At 40.1% G+C, this 20,819-nt stretch overlaps 1 long non-coding RNA gene across 1 annotated transcript in view; it reads right to left on the bottom strand.

Annotated features, from left to right (window-relative positions):
• Positions 1-20,426, bottom strand: part of LOC132249398 (uncharacterized) — a 31,796-nt gene extending 11,370 nt beyond the window's left edge. Inside the window, exon 1 of the long non-coding RNA XR_009460887.1 lies at positions 16,696-20,426. This is a non-coding gene — a long non-coding RNA (uncharacterized LOC132249398). The remainder of the gene's footprint in view (positions 1-16,695) is intronic.
• Positions 20,427-20,819: the final 393 nt, after the last annotated feature.

Genomic DNA, 20,819 nt, shown 5'->3' with positions numbered 1-20,819 from the left:
TACCTCTCTCTGGTATTTTAAGAATAAGATGATTGCCAGCTTTACTTCTAGGCCATCATAATTCAGTAAACTCGTGCCAATTCATTTCCAATCTGACACAAAAAACCCTGGCCATGGCTCTGGATGTACTTAACTGTGGAGTAGACTAATTAGCTGTGGAGTAAAGTGTCACTATCTACACATGCAATGGTATTAGGCCACGGTAAACTAGTTAATACCGCCATAAGATAGTACTGTCGGGGACAGCACTATCATAAAGCAGGGTAATTAACTGTGATTAAATGCATGTGTAGACACTGACCATGGGTGTAAATTGTGCCTGGTCAGCCCAGACATCAGGGGGCAATACTCCTGCCTGCCACTTAGCCACATGGGTCCTTATTTTCAGCACCCTTGTGCCCCAGCCAGCTGTACAACGCCTCCACCTAGAGCCTGGGGCTGACCCCCTGTAGCCCCTGCCAGCCCAGCACAAGCAGGGTATGAGTGGCCATGGTGTAAACTGCTCTGCCCCAGCTCAGATTGCTGCTGTCCTGGGCGTATGTGTAGATGCTGCACCCAGGAGTAGTTTACTCTGGCTCAAACTGCTCCAGAGTTTTTTGCTTCAATTTAATTGCACATGTAAATGCACCCTTTATGTTGGTCTGAGACCCAAATTTCAGATAAAAAAGCCAGCTTTCCTCTGTCATTTTATTACATAAACATGAGAGCAAACGCATTGTATTAGACTAAAATCTTGAAAACTTACTGGCTAGATTTGGCGATGAGCAAAAAATATCTGTAGCTTCATAGTTTCATAGTTGGTAGGGTCAGAAGGGACCTGAGCAGATCGTCTAGTCCAACCCCCTGCCATGGCAGGAAAGAGTACTGGGGTCAAACAACCCCAGCAAGGTGTTCATCCAGCCTCCTTTTAAAGCCCCCCAGGGTAGGAGCCAGCACCACTTCTCTTGGAAGTTGGTTCCAACTGTCCCTGGCAGTGCTGATAGCTGAACTTTTCAGTCTTCCAAATAAGGGACCCCTTTACATAATGGAGTGAAAACAAGAGACAATCTATCATTCTGCAGCCATGTCTCATTCTGGGAAAGGGAAGAGTTGCTATCAGGTTGGAAAGGGTTTTTAGATTAGTTTTTTAATTAAAATAATTGATCTCCTTTTGAAGAATCAGAGGCCATATGGGTACTTCAGTAACTCTGGCTGTTTGAGCATCTCTAACAAGGGTAGAACTTAAAGAAGTTTTTCCCCACTGTATGTCAGGATTTTGGGTCCCAAGTACATTGCTGAGAGAAGTATGAACATCTAGCTTCTACTGATTCCACTTTATATGCTCCAAATAGCAAGCTTCTAACTGAGAAGTGGCTAAGGGTCATAACCTCATCTGTGGGTGCTTCGTTGAGGAGCACTGAGTATCCTCAGTTCCTAGTGACTTCAGTGGGACTAAAGTGTGCTTAGCCATTCCAAGACTCAGACCTTGTGAGGGTAAGATTGAAACACAAAAAATATTTCCAAGCATTCTGCTTTAAATTGCAAAAGAAATGTCCTTGTGCTCCCCTGGTTGAATATTCCATAAATTAAAGCACGACACCTGAACTATCACAAATCCCATTGCATCTTGAGGGTGATTAATTACATAGGTGAGAGGAAACCCGCAACATCTCTTGGGAATTAATGGCAGACTTTTCCCATTCTTCTCTTTGGTCATCATTTTCCTGGGAATCAACCTCATTGTGATCCTTATTGCTGTTACAATATTATTTGAGAGGGGAACAAAGATATATTTTTTTTCTCTTCGGGCAATACCTTCCTCCCTGTGATCATCCAATATCAAATTCATTGGGCTGGATATGTCCTCCAGATGTTCAACTCCAGACTTCCTAAGCAAGTTTTATTCTTCTAGCTCAGCCAAGGCTTAAGCTCAAGAGAAGGACAGAAAAAGTGTTTCAGGGATGTCCTCAAGGCCAACTTTAAAAAAATGCAACATCAATGTCAATTCATGGAAGACTATTGCTCAGGATCACCCCAAATGGAGGAAGAGTCTGCTGCAGGGATCTCAGTACTTTGAAACCTCATAACAACAGGAGATGGTAAAGCGGAAATGGCAAAAACAGTGTCATGGACCAGATCAAGAATCCAGTGCTACCCACCCCAAACAGAAGCACATAGATTCATAGATTCTAGGGTCGGAAGGGACCGCAATAGATCATCGAGTCCAACCCCCACATGTCCAAGCTGCAATAGTTTGTCAATCCCAGATAGGTCTCATCAGCTCTCTTTGGACACACACATAAAAAAGTCATGGAAAACAATCATCACTGATTGTGAGGGATCCTCCCTGTTACGTCCTGAGGTAAGTCTGAGCTTGAGTGCTATTGTTGCTAGTGTATTCTTATTCACTTATATAGTCAACATTTAGGCACACGGGTCTTTCCATTCACTTCAACAGGACTGTTTCCATGTGTAATTTTAGGCTCATGTTGTAGTACCTATAGTTGTTTTTTGTGGGGGAAAAGGCATTGTGGTTAATAATCTTACTGAATAAGGAATCCAGGTTGAGGCCTATGAGAATGAATTTTTTTTTCTAGTGTTGTTGATTGGCCTGATATGTGCTTTTTGAAAGAAATCTAAATTGTTTTTCATTAAAGCAACGTACATTTGCCCAGGAAAATATAATGCATCTAACAAAGTACATCAGGTAAAATAATAGTATATTGGATGCAAATAACTGCAAAAATGCTACAATAAATTATATATTTTGAATGCAAAAGGTTAGAAACTGATGCAAAAGTTAAGGTTTTTCCAAATGCCATTAACCAATCCACAATACCCATGTTTAGTAGCCTTACCTATAATACAAGCTCTTTGAATATAAAAAGAATGAACAAAATCTCCTTTGAATTATACCTGATTTACTTTAACACAATTTACTTCAGTAAAATAAGAATGAAAAGACAAATAAATGTCTACAAAAATGAATTACTGGTTGGCTGGCTGCTTCTCATCAAGCTAGTACCCTCTACAAATTGGTTCAGGTCTTGATAATGGTGTAAATAGTGGGCTAGGAACAGTTAACAGGTTAAATTATATGCAGTTAATTATATATATATTGCAAAAGGAGATTCCTGTAATAAAAGTGATAGGTAAGTGTCTAGGTAATACTGAATTAGAATTCCATTAAGGAATTCATATGGCACTGCAAACCACAAAAGCTGAGCTCAAGAGGTTTATTACTAGAATCCCGATACAATTTTTATTGTTCCTTATTTTTATTCATAATGTTCCATTTCATTATAATAATAAGCTGACAAACAAGGTCTGAGTGATTATTACAGGAAAGGCTGATCATGTACAAGTTAAATAAGAACTGACCTAAACCAAATAATCACTCAGAACACATTGCTTATTATTCTTTATTACTAAGATGTAATTTCTAATGCATCACCATAACATCCATAGGTTCCTAGTATCATAGGAAAGTAGGGCGGGAAGGGACATCACAAGGTCAATTAGTCCAGTCCCCTGTTCAAGACAGGGTCATCTCACACTACACTGTCCCAGTTGCTCTTGAAAATTTCCAAGGACGAAGATTCCACTATTTTTCTAGCTAGCCTGTTCCAATGTTTGACCACCCTCATAGCCAAAAAGTTCCTTCTCATCTCCACTCCAAATTTCCTCTATTGCAGCTTGGGACCACTGCTCATAGGCCTGTCCGCTAGGGTCACAGAGAAAAGCCCATTTTCATTGTCTCTGTAATTGCCCTTCAGCTATTTGAAGACTGTTATCAATTCTCCCCTCAGTCTTCTCTTCTCCAGACTAAATAAATGTAGTTCTTTCAGCATTTCCTCACAAGTCATGGTTCCGAGGCCCCTAATCACTTTTGCTCCTCTGCACTGGGCTCTATCCAAACTATTCACATCCTTCTTGAAGTGTGAGACCCAAAACTGGACATAGTACTCCAGGTAGAACTTCACCAGTGCTGAATAAAGCAGAAAAATCACTTTGCTTGATTTGTAAGTGATACTCCTATTGATAAACCTAATATGCTGTTGGCTTTTTTGTCATACTGTTGGTTCATATTCAGTTTGTGGTCTACTGTAACTCCAGGTCCTTCTCTGCAGTACCATAACCTAACCAATCATTTCCCAGACTATATTTGTGCATGCCATTCTTCAGTCTCAAGTGCAGGACTTTGCATTTGTCCTTGTTAAATTTAATCTTCTTAATTGTGGATCTTTTTTCCAGTCTATCTGGCTCATTCTGGATTGTAACCCTACCATCCAGTGTCTGCAACTCCACCAAACTTGGTGTCATCCACAAATGCGCTAAGTATGCACTCAATCGCATTGTTCAAATCATTAATGAAAGTGTTGAGCAATATTGGACCCAGGACAAGCCTCTGGGAAACCCTACTTGATGCATCCTTCCAACTAGACATTGAGCCCTTGAAGACTATCTGTAGAGCTTGATGATCAAACTAGTATAGTGGTTTCATTTAATTTGTATGTCCTTAGCTTGTTAATGAAAATGTTGTCAGAAACAGTGTCAAAAAGCTTAGTAAGGTCAATGTATATAATAGCCACTGCTCCCCCCTGATCCACAGAACCTGTTACCTCATCACATAAGGAAATCAGGTTGGTCAGGCATGACATTGCTCATGCTGGCTATTCCTGATTACCTTGTTCTCCTCTAGACACTTCACAATAGATTCCTTGAGGACTTTCTTTATGCTCTTTCCAGGTATCAAGGTCAGGCTAAGTGGTCTATAATCCTCTGGATCCTCCTTCTTCCTTTTCTTAAAGATATGTATTTGCCCTTTTCCAAATATCTGGGACCTCACCCAGCCTCCAGGAGTTCTCAAAGAGGATACTATCTATGCTACCATGTAGTATTATTGTAGGTGTACTTCCTATATAATCATTCATGCTTCAATTCCCACCCATACAAAACTGTAGATTCGAAGTACATTAATAGATTTATGAGTAACTAGGTGATACTCTACTAAAAGTGGTGTATGGTAGAGGCGGAGTAGTCAGGGGTCAGGCATGCTCTTCTCCCTGGGTTATTTCTGCTCAGTGACAACAATCTCTGAATGTATTCCAGATATGTTTCTGCAGAAATGCTAGGGATATACATCTCTACTTCTACTCCCCAGAACTGAGAGGGGGTGAGGAGGAATTAGCTCTTTTTTGCATGATGTTCTGGGAGAGAAATTATTTTTTAAAATTCCACTACATTTTTTTCCAGTGGAAAAATGCTTATGCTGTGAAAAGTAATCACGGACGCATTTGTGTAGAAAGACATTGTCTATTTGAACAGAAATGTTTCAGTAAACTGCTTTTGTGGAGGTTTGCCATATTGCTTCCTTGGCTTTGGGACACTTTGCCATTTGGAAGCATGGTTTCTGAACCTGCCTCTCTGACTGGGGCTGCTGTGCTCCTAAGCAAATTCTGCACAGGAGAGAGGAAGAGCAGAGCCACTTTATTATCTGTCAGGCCTTAAGAGGAGAGGAGTGTCCAATGGTCAAATGTTGTTGGTCTCTCAGCCTCTTCCAGCCATCAAAGTGAAACCCTCAGAATATCCCTTCAGAGTGCTTTGGGTTGAGGATGTGAGGCAGAGGAACATACAGTGGAGGAAAGTACCTGATTCAAGGTGTTTTTGTGAAGGTCAGGTAGAGTGCTTTCCTTCATGGGATCACAACCAGATATTTTGCTGTGCTACACTGGGGATCTCTTATTCTCTTTTTCTAGCTTGCAACCTGACACAATCATCTGGTCCCCACCGAACAATCCTTGCTGTAGATGAACAAGGCTTCTTTTTTTTCTGGTTCATATCAAAGGCCGAAAAGTGAATAAATAAATGTACTATTCATTATAATGTTATATTCTGTCTGTCTTTCCCCACCAACCTTATAGTGTCAAAAGGTTGTGAGGCAAACCAAATTTAGTGTAGCATAGAGGAAAAAGCAGAGGAAAAGCAAAAAATGAGAGCGAAGGTGGCTTCAGGGAGGCTGTATTTATTGTACTGTTGAGAGACACATGAACTTAGTATTATGTCCTGTGAGTTGGGAAAAAAAATATTAATTTACTCAGAGTTTGGTGTGAACTGTGATCTCCCTTTCACAAACATCTGTGAGAAAAGGTAATGGTTATAAGTTATATTCTGCCATCAAATTTAAATTAGACCTCCCTTTTTACATTCATGAAAAGGGCTGATTAAAAGTTCATGGTACAATATGTCTTCAGTAACATATCCAATATGTATAGTACAGTGGGCACACTTATCAGTGCCAGAAATGCACCTCACTTAGGGCAGCTGGACCTGTGATTACAGGCCATATTAAATAGGTACATTATAAGGGATGGTCAGAACAAAAAACAGAATGCAAGTATCTGGGACTAGTAAGATCATGCCTCATGTAGCCATAAATGAAGAGGTTTTTTTCTTTTTGTTACCCAGTTGTTCCCCTTGTCAGTTAGCAGGATAAATAACAGAACTGAAGTTTTTTACTGCACATGGCTCATTCCTCCCCTTCAGTTTTTTCCACTGTAATGCTGAGATTGGGAGATTGGCTTGGGGATGTTGGGTATTTTCTGATATCCAATTGCTTTAGCCAGAAAAATCCAAGAGATATTCACACTCCTTGTATGAGGAGGCTTTTGCTGAGTCATCTTTATGTAGCATTTGAGAATAATTTTCTCCTGCATGCGGCTGTTTTCTAACATTATGCCAGCATGGATTGTTACTTTCAGAAGTGACCCTGGTCAAAAGAATCACAATGTTTGTTTTTCACTCTAATTTTAATTCTATTCAGTTCATGTGGGGTAATCAGCAGGTGAGGCAAACAGTGATGAATTAATAGATATCCTGTACTGCGTGCGTTCCTTATTTTATGTTCCTTCTCATGTTAGAAATAAAGAAATGTTTGGGTTTCAGACAAATAATTAAATGCAACTTCTTTAAAGTGGGAGGTAAAAGAGTCTAACTGGACAGTTTTACCTTTTTCTGAGAATAAGACAAAATGACTTGGAATAAATTAGTTTAAAATTGTTACCTGGTCTATTTTTTCAGTTATGTTTTGACTTAAAGATCTTGAATTAAAATTCTTCAGAAGGACCTAACGGATAGCCCTTAGTGTTTTATTTTAAAGGTGATTTAGGCACTTAAGAACTCAAATCTAACAACAGGTTAATGGAATGTAAACTACTAAGGGCCAGATTTACCAAATTATTTGGATATTTTCAAGATGCAAGTGTTTCATAGGTTGTTCTTGATATCAAGGAGAGTTATTCACCTACCATAAGGCAATCCTCTGATTCTTAAACATCTAAATAACTTGGAAAGTCTGGACCTATGTTCCTTTTCAAAAATCCTACTTTTGAAAATGGAATATCTATATAGAATGTAATGTTATCTATAGAACAGTATCTGTATCAGGTTTCATTTTGCAACATCCAAAAGTTTACTAAGAACACTGCAAAATACAGTCAGTCATGGCTTTTTGTGAATTGCTTATGGTGCAGAGTAACAAAGAGTAGGGCAGGTTATGGATGAAGAATAACAATACAAGTCACTTGCTACCAACATGTAAAATGTACTGAAATCTGAGTCGTACAAAACTCAATTCTGTCTCTTAAGTTCATAAGTTTATGCTGATATGATCTTTGAACCTCACCAACATGTATTTTTAATGTGTATTTAAAGAGGTGGGTTTTAAAAAAAATACTTTATATATATTTATTTAATTATATTTGTAAATATTTCTTGCATTCCTTTCTATCTGGCCTGGAAAACCAGGCTCTTTGAACTGGGAAAGTCCTACTAGATCTTAATTTCCCATACTGCAATGGAACTGGAAACAGTTTAGCAGCCAAACTGTTTTCAGTTCCAGGTGAAGATGAACTGTGGTATATCTGCTGCTAGCAACCTTTCAAATGCTGTAGCATTGGCTTAGGGCTTCCACTGTCATACATTTTTTCCTATTAAAACTTGAGTTATATCTTTGTGGTTTTGAAGTATATACACCAACATGTCTATGTACAAAGATTTGAAGTTATTTGTATGAAAGGTCCCGTATCTGGGTGATTTGTTTTGTATATAAAACATACTGACAACTGGCAAAATCATTCATAACAATTAAGAACTTGCCCAACAGACTGCCCCAAAATTGAATTGAAGCAAACCTTTTTAGAAGTTCAAATATGTTGCTTAGTAGTTTTTTTAAAAAGCATTTTTGTACAGAGTATGTCACGGTAAAACATCCTTGCATCAATAGTAATTGTCAACAGGGAGAGAAGTTTGCATGAGCTTCCTGACTATTGGCGATGTATCTGAACCGAACCCCTAAATCCTTATAAAACAGATATGCTAGATATTGCTCTGTGTATGTATGTGATATAAAATTAGATTTAGACAGAAGGAACAGGAAAAAACAAAGACCAAAAATAAAAAAATACCAGAAAAAATGTTTAAAATTTTGTCTTTCCAACAGTTGCCCATCTGGGGAAAAATTGTTACTGCTACATTTTATATCAACTGAATTTTGAATTGCTATAAAACATTTATATAACTCATTCACATGCTATGTAGTTATTTGATGCAGTTATTTTCATGTTTTCTTTCTTTCTGAAAAGAAAGGAAGTTTTCCAGTTTTACATATGCTGTTGTTAATAATGTGGGTTTGTGCTCCCCTATTTAGTTGAATCATGGCAACTAAAAAAAGAAAGAGAAAGTAAGCCTAAAATGAAAAGGTCTGAGGCATCAAAGGGCATACTCAGAAGCCAAAAAAAGATAGGACATGAAACCCATTCAAAAAAGATCAGACACATTTTGAAAGAGAGGAAGACTAAACATTACAAACGGGAAAGAGCTAAAACACACAAAGAACTTATTGCAAGCTTAATAAGTGGCAAACAAAACATACTGAACCCTTTTTTAAAATTACTTCTACTAGGACAAAAAGAAGTTCAGAGAACAAAGTCAGTTTGTATTTCACATAGCCATTGAGCAAAAGGCAATATGAATGGGACTGTTCAGAGCTAAAGAAAAACTAAAGGAAGTCAAGGCAGCAGCAAAAATGAACAGGATGGAGATGAGATTTATACAAAGTGCATTCATGGTAAACAGAAGGTTAGATTTTTTTTCCCCTCAACATTTTAAAGACAATGCAGGGCTTTTGAAATAAGCCAGATAGATACCAGTGGAAGTAGCAGGGAGGGGTGAGCCTGAGATTCATGTTAGAAATGGAGTTTCCCTGCCCCACTGGAAGTCTAACAGCAATAAACGGGTTGGTCCCTGACTTTTTATTTCTATATTTTTCCTGATTAAAAATGTCTTGGTAATTTAAGGGATATAGATAAAGTGAAAGCTTTTCTTTTGGAAATCTTCAAAAGGCCAGACCTGGATTGGGTTCTTAGAAAGTTCCTGAAGCAACTTATCCCCAAAGATGAAAGAGAAGCCTTGATGCAGAGGTAAGACAGAGAGGTGTGACCTCAAGTCTACTGGGAGATACAGCTATGGGACAGGAAACGTGGTTTGAGACTCTGCCACCTTTCAAATTATATCTCCCTGGCCCCTAAAATCAAGCTTGGATTTCCACTTCTAGATGGGAGTATTGTCATAAACTCCCTGTGTGGCTCAGTAGCTTCCTTTTAAAACTCTGTTCAGTAAATCCCACTCTCTGCTATTTTGAGAGGGTGCAGAAACACATGGAAGAGAAATCCCTGTTATTGCCTATCTCCCCATTATACAACAGAGTGCATACATAGGCCACTGGTATATTTTGCAGTTAGGTTTTATAAATATTCATAAAGCATAATTCTCTGATTCCTCAACTCTGATTGCCATATTCACATATGCAATTGGAGAGGAACTGTGATGACATGGAGGAACAGTGGAGGGGATACTGATTCTGTACTGTAGTTCTCCCTCCCCTGGGATCTTGTTGGACTCCCCCTGTGAGCACTCTGTGGGATCTATATTCCCCATGACTAGGGACCTACCAAACAATTTTTGCAGAAACTGCGAATTTGATAGCTCCCCCGTGAAAAAGCACAGGGACCACGAAAAAGCTAAAAAATGGCTAGCAAACATGGCGGCGGGGCGGGGCGTGGGAAGAAGAGGGAAGGGAGCTGAAAACAGAGGTGGGAAGCCCTGGCATCCTGAAGCACAGGGAGCAAGTCTGGGAGGATTTTCATGGTGGAACATGGCGGCCTCCTCCCCATGCCCTAGAGATTGCGGCCCATGCTCTGATCCTCCCCAGAGATTGACAGATGGCCATCTATCAAGCTCTGAGGAAGGGTGGGACCTCCAGGGCCCCTGGGCCAATCAGAGGCATGGGGGGGGAGGGGGCTGCACACTCAGCTGTAAAAATAGTGACCAGCACTATACTCAGAACCCAAATTAGCTAGTTCTCCCAATGACTCATGGTTTGGGAAATAGGATGGGGAGCAAAAAGTGAAAGGACCACTCTTGCTTTTGGCTTAATCAGCTGCTCAGCTTCTGAGATAAAGACAATGTTAGGTCTTGTTAAGTGTCCTGAGAACTCAGTCAATGGCAGGAGTGCTCCTGGGAAGCAGACAGGTCCTTATCACAGTCCATGAAAAGGATAGCAGTGTTTTGCCTCACAAATATTTCTGTGTGGCAAAAGTCCTGGGTACTACCACTACTGCATGAGCTAAACAATCTATCAATTATAGCCTAAGATTCGGTTTACCTTACTGGGTGCACCTACATGTGCTTCTTTTAAGTGGGCTTAGCCTAAAATCACAATTTTTAAGGATGTGTGTCTACACGTGCACACCCTTAATGCACCTTAAAAATGGCAATTTAAGGCTATGTGAGCCTAGATTTGATACCTGCATAAAATGGGTATCAAATTTAGGCACAAATAGCTAAGTTGCATTAGTGCATGTGTAGGTGTGCTAATGCACATTAACACAGCATAAGTCAATGCATACATAGCACACTAATGCGTATTAGTGCATCTGCATTAGTGCATCTGCATTAAATTTAGGTGCAAATAGCTAAGTTGCATTAGCATCTTAGCTATTTGCACCTAAATTTAATGCAGCTTAGTGCCCATTAGCGCGTCCATGTGTAGACATGCACCTAAATTGCTTTAATGTGCCTTAAGCAAAGGCGCATTAAGTTTAGGAGCATGTAAATACACATGTAGACATACCCACTGAGATTTTGCATCTTCTCTGATCCCTCCTTTATGCTTCTTTTGTGAGAGAAGATGAACTGATTCTGGTCCTTGAAAGCATTTTTATGTAGCTGCAGGCTTCTGGAGAAAGAGGATACTTGAGAATCTCATGAATTCATTAAGCAGTGAAGATGATCTTTAGACTATGGTGGTATATTTCATATTTGCATACAATGTCTCAAAATAAAAAATATATATCTTGTTTTTGAAAGGCAGAATGAAGAAAAAAAGATTTTTCCTTGTAGTAACTGAATAGCAGCATCTAGGGAGTTAAGCTTGCTTATTGTTGTTCTCCCTGTGGATCAAATGCAGAGTCCCTTTCACTTTTGCCTGGTAAACTGCAGAAACTGCTCTTTACTATATTTCTAACATATACATACACATTCCAGTTTCTAGAAGCTGTTTGTTTGTTTTGGGGGAGAAAAGGCTGTGTGTCGTATGCAAGAAAATACAGTGTGGTCAAATATATGGGTTAATTGAAAAACACTTTAGTAAACTGTATTTCATTCAGAGCTTGTCTGTACCCTGTCAACACAAGGTCTCATGGAGAATAGGACTTCAATCATCTACCTGTCTGAGTCGGCTGACACATTCCAGAGCCAGGGACAACAGCTGCTTGACCATATATATAGGTATCTATACACATGCTCTGGGGTGGAGGGGAGGGGTGCTTTAATTAGAGCGGCTCTGAGAGCTGCTCTAATTAAAGCTCCTGCAGCGTCGTGTATTCAGTGTCCTGCATTTCAAAATGGTGGCGAGAGCACTTGAACTAAAGCTTGTTCAAGAAGCTTTAGTTAGTGCCTCCACCACCATTTTGAAATATAGGGATGCTGAATGCACACGGCATGAAAGCTGCTGAATGCGCTAATTACATTCATCGAGTCTGCTCCAATGCACATCAAAGCAGAGCTCCATCATGTGTATAGGTGATAGATGGTCTTACAGTCAGATGCTTGACCACCATCATAAAGGTATAGATCAGCAGACAGGGAGAAGGATGATCAATGTCAGTAATGACTTCAGGGAGGTACAGCAAGTATTGGTGAGAAGAGCAGTGTCCAAAAGTGTGTCAGGCATGGTGTGTGTATTTGCCTATCTGTTTCTTCCAGAGAATTTGAGGTTCTCTGTGGACATTAAAGCATTAGGTCATCCAGCCCTGCTTGGGAAACATAATTTGTCACTTATGTGACTGAGAGCACAGTCAGAACACGGAGTTCAGACTAAGAGATGCTTGAGGTAGTGCCAGTCATGAAAGTGCATCAGCCCAAATATACATGTAAAAACTGTGAATTGAACAACTGATCAAATAAAAAAGAGGAAAAAATGGAAGCATTGTGAATGAACGATTTTCAGTTTGCAAGAGGGGAGAAAAATTAATAAGTCTAACCACTTTTTAAAATGAATAGTTCAACCTGCTCTTTAAGGAACAATTAATTTGAAGTATAAAAGTGTTTGTTAGGAATAGAGGACTGGCACACAGAAAGAGGAGTTGCTAATGGCACTTGGAATGGGGCTATCAAAATTAAAGAAGAAGAGAGTGGGGAAGCTAAATTCATAGTGGGACCTTAAATGCCTCTCCTTCCTCAGAGCACCCCAGAAGCCAACAAGATTTCATTCCTCTGAATGTTACTTTCCTCTCATCTCCCCAAGCAGCCAAGAGGAGAACAGAAGGTGAAGGCTTTTGATTCACAGTCCAAACTGAAGCTCATATGCAAAGCTCAGATGTTATAGAAGAAGAAAATTCAGTAATGAATTCAGAGCACATATGGCCTATGGGAAGCCTTGCATTTTTTGGATCTCAAATGCAAAGTAAACACTTTATGGCACTGTATTAAAAATGAGCCTAAGTCCAGTGTTTAATCAACAGGCCCTTCTTTTTTCCAGGACAGCTTTGTTATAAGGACCTGAAGGAAAATCCCATCAAAGTCAAAGAACACCAGCTCAGGGATGGTTTTCTGGCAGCATATTGTCAGTGATGAGGAAAAGCATCCCAACAGCTGACTGGCAATACTACTGCCTGGGGCATGCTGTCCCATCTGCCCGATTCTCCTTCTGTACCAATGGAATTATTACAAAATGAAATGCTGATGATCTAACAAAACTGAAAGCACATAGTGATAATAAAGGGCATTGTGTTCAGAACATATAGGTGGAAATTTAACTTATGGTTTACATTTATTGGGCCAAAGAGGGGTATCACAAATGAAGATCTAGATAGAGAAGCTCCACTCAGAAAAGGGGTTTGGTAGTCAATTCACTGCTGTAGACTTCCTAGGTAAGGGGACCCTTACCTAAAAAAGTTTTTTCGCAGTATACCCTCTTAGTCACCATTTCTTGTGGGGTTGATATGGAGCCACCAGCTGAAGGCAAAGTTGGCCACTCCCAGCAAAACCTCTGAAAGATGGCAGGTGGGATGAATGTGTCCCAGCCTGTAGAAGTCACAGCTTTGTTATCTTGAAGCCAGATTTCAGAAAGTCCCAGACAGGTTTATGCTTATTACCAGTATTTGAATTTAGAAAATAAAACCATGTACTTCACAGCACAGGTTGCGCAAACCCCCAGAACTAATTTAATGTTGATGGTGTGTTACCTTTTTAAGATAACTGTCTGACAAGCAAGAATGGAGAGTTATAGTTCTTGTATTCATAAATATATTTTTTTATTTTAATTTTGGATGCAAAGACTAAAGACTATGGTGATGGATACATAACTATATCTAGTTATATTATGGGCTTTGGTTAGAGCTGTTCTAAAACTGCCACTTATTTTCCATCAGACATTTTCATTTTTTTTCCAAATTCCTCCCCCCACCCTCTTTCTTTTTCCAACTGTCCCTTCATACCCTATGCCAATATTTTTGGTAAGAATGTCTTATTTCAATGAAAATATAGAAAACATTCTGATCAAATGTCCATATTTCACCTTCCAAAATGTGTTTGGATGAGAAATCATTGATTGGCTGTAGTTTTCATATTTTCTTCTAAAACATACAGTATTGATTGACTACAGGTACAGGCAGGATACTCGGCTATGTGGAGGGCTGTTCTCAATCTATAGGGCAAAACCTATGTTCCTGCATAACAAAAAGCTCATCTCCCAGCAGTCAAGTCTCAGACAAGGCATCCAATTCTTTATTGGAAAAAATAACAGAGAAGTCTGATAGTGAGTCAGAGATGGAGAGTAAGAATGGGTCTGACTCAAGCATCAATCTTGTTATTGAGGAAGAGGAGAAAGATTACAGTCTCTTCCTTTCTTACTAACAATAGAGTGGGGGGGTTGTTTGTTTTATATTGTTTTCTTATTTCTCTGTGAATCACCAAACATTGCTATCTGCTTAGTGAATTTAACAGCTCTGCTGGCTGTATAAAACAGGCTGCATGCTAATGATGATCCTCTGTCAAATATGCCCTTGGTTTTGATTAGGGTGGGCTCAGTGAGGGGTAAGAGGGCAGATGGAGCAGATATCAGAGAGAAAATCTACAAAGCAATAAACCATTCTGACCCTCCCTTTTTGTTGTTCTCTTTGCTCTTTTTCTGCTCCCTTCTCTCAGAAAGTGCAGCTGCAGTGGCAGATGCTGTTCGAGTTTCTGACATCCAACAGTAATTTGCTGTTAAACAGATTCTTTTTTCATTAAAAAATATAGGATTTTTTTTTCAATGATGTAAAGTTTCTTTTGGCAAACAGAGGCACTTAAGTGATGCCTGACCTTCAGGATGTGTCAAAATCCTAAAACCCTTGGGTCCCTCTGAACTCCTTCACTGTTACCTCAAACACAGATCATTCCAGCTGTGCAAAATATCCTCTTCCATCCGAGGCTGGGGAGAAAACTGTACCCTGTCTTCCCAAACACCAACTTAGTCATGTTTATCCATATATTGATGACTGCCAGATTTGGATATTGCGACACACTACAGCGCACAACAGACAAAATAAACTGTCCCTACGTTAAAGAGAGGTGCGTCTTATCCATGGCAGTCTGCATAAACTGCTTGGTTTTTTACATGCATGAGAAGTGGTTTGCTAATCCAGTCAAACATGATTTGACCCTATTAAGGATATATTTCATGGGATACTGGAATAAATTATGCCCCTTAGAATCCAACATATAACAGCCTAAATTGAATGTTTATTTTTCAGTTCTAGTATTGATCATTTGCCACTATGTATTATATGTACTCTACCCATTATTTAAGGATATGTTTCACTGGTTTAGTCTGAATGACACTGTAGGGCTGCACTATTATTTTTCTTGATCAATAAAATCCTATATTGTTGGGATGTAGAGACAGAGTAGATAAGGCATTTTGCTACAGCTGCAGTCATGAATTTAAACCTTGCTCCGGACTTCTGCGTAAAAGCTGTCCCCAGATGTAAAACAGTTTTGGCTCACTTTGGCTGGACAGTCAAAGGCATGCAAATATAATGCTAGACACACCACTCATTTTGAGTGCTACAAGCTACAAAAGCTGTCATAGTAACTTGTTGGGCTAGTGGATGTGGATGCACCACTGAAAACCCATTTTTCATTACTGGGTCAGCTAACACCACTGTTGGAACAGTCTAGAGATTGAAAGACAGGTTAAACATATCTCTGCTTCTTCCCTTCATCACCCATCTTATGGTTCCTTCTGGTCCTTTTTTCATTACTGTCTTCCACTTATAATTACCAGCCAAACACAAAATATTAATCCTTGTCGACATACTAGGATGTGCTTTGATGCATAATATCTGTTTTTTTTCTCTGAATCCTCACTCTTTCTTTTCAAAGATCTCTGGACAAATCTAACTTTCTTACTGCCCTCCAAAACCCAGTTGTTGGTGCTTGTTTATGGACTAACAGGCAGTTGTAGCTTATTTTTTTTCATAAAAAAGTAAATAAGACTATTGAGCAGCCCCTAGTTTAGTTTTTACACAAGGAAGTGTGTTAAAAATAGCTGAAAGGGCCACATGCTGCTATTAAAAAAGCATCTTGGGACTTCAGGACAGTGTGCAGTTTAAATTGCTACTTTTTCTTGTTCAAACCCTTACTCTATCCACTCCTTCTCTTCATCTCCCATCGCCATAGGGTGCCTCTTCTTAGCCACTTTAATCTCCATTTTCTTTCACTGTCTGAGATTGAATAAAAAGGATATTAAGGTTGTGTGCGTGTGTGTGGTCCATGTGCTTGGGTCCTAGGAACCAGATACAATTGTGTGTTGGTACCTGACTGCGACATAATTAAAAAGGACCAGACATCCAAAAATAATGTAGCTCTGGATAACCAGTATTTGAAGAAGAGCTAGTCTGCAGTTGGGAACATTTTCCAACTTGGATCTAATCCCTTGCAATATTTCAATACATTTATGAAATATTATGCCATATATGATCTGTTGTCAGATTAGCTTTCATGATGTCAGGATTGTAAACAAATATATTAATAGAAAAAAAAAAACAGCCTCTGAGTGTCCACATGCATATGTAACTGTTAACAAAAACAAATCCTAAGAAAATAGTTACTTACATGCATGTTTGCTGTCATGGGCACATATATGAAGTCACAGTATCTCGTTCACAAGAGAAGAGGTTGGCTTCCCTGTTATGGATATGAATATTTCACCTAGAAAAACATAAATCATCTGCATCCATTGTATAGCCCTATAGTATAATTAAGATATTAATTAAAAACAATCAACTAAACATAATGAAAAATGACTGCATAATGAAAGCATTGTTTAAAACAAAAATTCGATTCATCATCATCCCTGCATTCTCTATATGCATCTTGCAACAGTCCTGTATATCAGTGACTTGCACTGAGAGCAAACTATAAACCTTTTCCAAGTTTGCAGAAGTGTGACAAGTAGATTCTATACCCTAGGTGGCAGTAGTGGCTGGGGTAGTGGCAGTGGCCAGGACAGCAGCAGTGGTGGTAGATGGGCCGGAGGCAGCAGTACTAGCAGATGCCCTTCTTTCAACCTTTTAAAATCAGTGCCTGGGGCTGGTGCCCAGGTCATACACCCCTGGTCATCCTACTGAAAATTTGGTTCTTAAAGGGTTCCAGATAAGGAACAAGGTATAAACAGTAGTTATCACTGAGGAAATGGCTTTTGTTAGCCAGTACCCTACAGTGGCTGGAGTCTTTATTAGATCTGACCATTAGGCATTTACACTGTAAAAGATGCCATTCTAGCCTAGAGCGAGAACAAAAGGTGGCATTTGTTCCCTTCCTGTTAAGCAAAGCATCCAGATTTGGTCATTTATATGGCATTTTTGGCCAACCTAATGTCAAAATTAGCATTTGCACATAGGTTGGCATTCTGTTCCTGGGTTTATAGCTGTGCATGCATGGATAACTCTGCAGCTACATAGTCACACAAACTGGGCATGCACAGGGGCAGCTAGGGCACCTGCATGCACCCTTTGTGGATGCATGGCAGCCTCAAGCACCCACAAACAGGCCAGCTAAAACCCATGGGTTCTGTTTTTGAAACTAAGACCAATAAAGGGGCACACTGTGTGTGTCCCTTTTTCACTCCAACAGCTCAGTGGCTAAGACACTCACCTGGGAGGCTAAATGTCCTGCAATCTAAGCCACCCTGGTCCAAAGGGTGTTGGACCTGGGTGTGTCTGATTCACCAGTATAGCACTCCAGCCTCCCCACCAGAGTTGAAGCTTTATTCAGTCTTCTCTGGCACCCCTTTTGAAGCTAAACTATTAACATACAGTCACTGGAAAAATGGATGGAATGCAGTGCAGGAGGATGCCTCTATCTCACTGGGAAGGAAGGCCCCCAGCTTGAAATCTTATTCTTCCAGGCTAGTACCCGCCTCATTGTGCTGAACACCCTCTGGCTTGCTCCTTCCTCCTGCCCCCATCTGCACCAGGAAGTGGAACATAAGCCTGTTGAAAGACTCTGTATAAAGATCAGCAAGGAGAGCAGTAGGGGAGATGTTATGGTGGACATCTTCTACAAGTCTCCAAACCAAGAGGAGGAGGTAGACGAGGCCTTCATTAACCTTCTGAATCACCTGATTCTTATAGGGAACTTTAATTACTGGGACATCTGCTGGGAGAAAAACAGCACTTCACAAGCAGTCTAGAAAATTATTGGGGTGTATTGGGGATAATTTTTTGACATGGATAGTAATGAGGTCAACAAGGGGGGAAGTTCTTGATTTACTCATAAACAGGGAGGAATTGCTTGAGAATGTGAAGATGGAAGGTAACTTGGGTGGCAGTGACCATGAAATGATAAGAGTCCTAAGTGATAAGAGTCCTAAGAGTCCTAAATGATAAGGTGCTAAGGTGAGGAAGGAAGGAGAGCAGCAGAACAAGGACTTCAGAAAAGCACACTTTAACAGATCTCAGGGAACTGATGGGGAGGACTCCCTGGAAGACAAGTCTGAAGGGAAAAGGAGTCCAAGAGACCTGGCTCTACTTTAAGGAGACCCTTTTGGGCACAGGAGCAAGCTATCTCACTGTAACAGAAGACTGGGAAGTGCAACAGGAGAACACCCCAGTAGATAGTGATCTCTTTAATGAGTTGAAACTCAAAAAGAAACCCAGTGAAAAGTGAAAGCTTGGTTATAGTACGAGGAAAAAGTATAAGAGTATCACACAGGCATGCAGGGAGAACATTATGAAGGCCGAGGCGTGATATCAGATGCAGCTGGCAAGGGACATAAAAGGCAATAAAAAAGAGGATTCTGCAAATATGTCAAAAGTAAGAGGTAGTCAGAAAACATAGGTCCCTTAAGGAATGTGGAAGGAAATCTAGTTATGGATGATGCAGAGAAGAGTGAAGTATTTAATGCCTTTTTTACTTCACTCTCTTCGGAAATGGGGACAGCTACCAGATTATTAGTGCAGTTGCCAGCAAAGACAGGGAAAGAGACAAAGTCTAGAGTAGTGGAAGAAAAGGTTAGGGATTACTTAGAGAAGTTAGATGCTTTCAAAGAAGCAGGGCTGGAGGGGATGCACTTTAAGGTGAGGTAATTTCAGAGCTATTAGCTATCCTCTGAGAACTCATGAAGGTTGAGTGAAGTCTAGGATGACTGAAAAGGGGCAAATATAGTACCCATCTTTAAGAAAGTGAAGAAGGCAGATTTAGAGAACTATTGACCAGTCAGCCTGACCTCAAGACCTTGAAAGAGCAGGGAGCAAGTATTCAAGGAATCTATTGTGAAGCAACTAGAGAAGAACAAGGTGATCAGGAACAGCCGGCATGGATTCACCAAGAACAAGTCTTGCCTGATCAACCTGATTTCCTTTTGTGATAAGGTGACAGGCTCCGTAGAAGTGGAGAGAGAAGTGGATGGGTTATATCATGACTTTAGCAAGGCTTTTAACACAGTCTCTAATAACATTCCCATTAACAATCTAAAGCGGTACAGACCAGATGAAAAGTACTATAACGTGAATATATAAATCATTGGATCATTTTACTCAACAGGCGCGTCTACACATTGTCATATGGTGACATTGCTACGGCACTGTACTTTAGTACTTCCTCTTGGAAGTACTAAAGCATGGTGCAGTAACTTCCTATACTGCCCTGTATGGGCAGTACACGCTTAGATTTCCCTGCTATAACACTATAGTGGCATGCTATAAGCGGGGAGCATGCTGCTATGGTGACATAGCTAGTGATCATGTGTCAACCCGTGTGATGGCTATGTTGCCATAGTGCGCTGTATGGTGATGTAGTGTGTCACTATGTTGCTGTAGGGAGTCGTGTAGACGTACACAACAAGTATTCATCAATAGCTCAATGTCTAGTTGAGAGGAGCTATCAAGTGGGGTTCCCCAGGAGTCTGTCTTGGGTCCAGTATTGTTCAATATTTTCATTAATGATTTGGACAATAGAACTGAGTGCATGCTTACCAAATTTACAGATGACATCAAGTTGGGTGGAGTTGCAGGTACTCTGGAGAGTAGGACTAGAATCCAGAATGAACCGGAGAGACTAGGAAAATGGTTTACAGATGAGATTGAATAAGGACAAGTGCAAAGTCCTGCACTTGGGATGGAATAATTACATGTCCAAATAGGGACTGGGGAATGACTGCTAGACTGTAGTACTGCAGAGAAAAACCTGAGGGTACAGTTGACCCTAAGGTGCATGTGAGCCAACAGCATACTGTTGTTGCCAAAAAACACCAGCCTACTGGGTTATATTAACATGAGTGTTACTTGCAAATAAAAAACAAGTTATACAGATACTTGTTTGGGATAGTCATCTATAAGCCTGTTTTGGGCAGAGGACTGGACTTGATGACCTTGTGAGGTTCTTTCCAGCCTTTCTTTCCTATATCCTATATCTTCTAGAGACTTTTCTCTCATGGCTTCCCAGGGGGTCAACTTCAAAAACCAGAGAAATGGTGGTGTACTGGCGGGCCTGTGGTACAGGTATTAAGGTGCTATGTTGAAGAGTTAGTGCTCCTGGTTTAATCCCCTTGTGGGGAGAGCAGAATTGAGGATTTCTAGGTAAGTACTATTGCTGTAAAACTATTTGGGGAAAAAGATGAGAGCCTTTTTTCTTCCCTTCCTCCCCTCTAACCTGTGCATATGCCCAGTCTGGGCACATAGTTGACTATACATTCAGAAATAGAACACAAATGCATGTAAATGCATTCTACATATGTA

The sequence above is a fragment of the Alligator mississippiensis genome, chromosome 3 (genome assembly GCF_030867095.1).
Source record: "Alligator mississippiensis isolate rAllMis1 chromosome 3, rAllMis1, whole genome shotgun sequence".
Taxonomy (NCBI): Eukaryota; Metazoa; Chordata; order Crocodylia; family Alligatoridae; genus Alligator; species Alligator mississippiensis.
The sequence above is the reverse complement of the archived record's forward strand: the minus strand, read 5'-3'. Positions and strand labels throughout refer to the sequence as shown.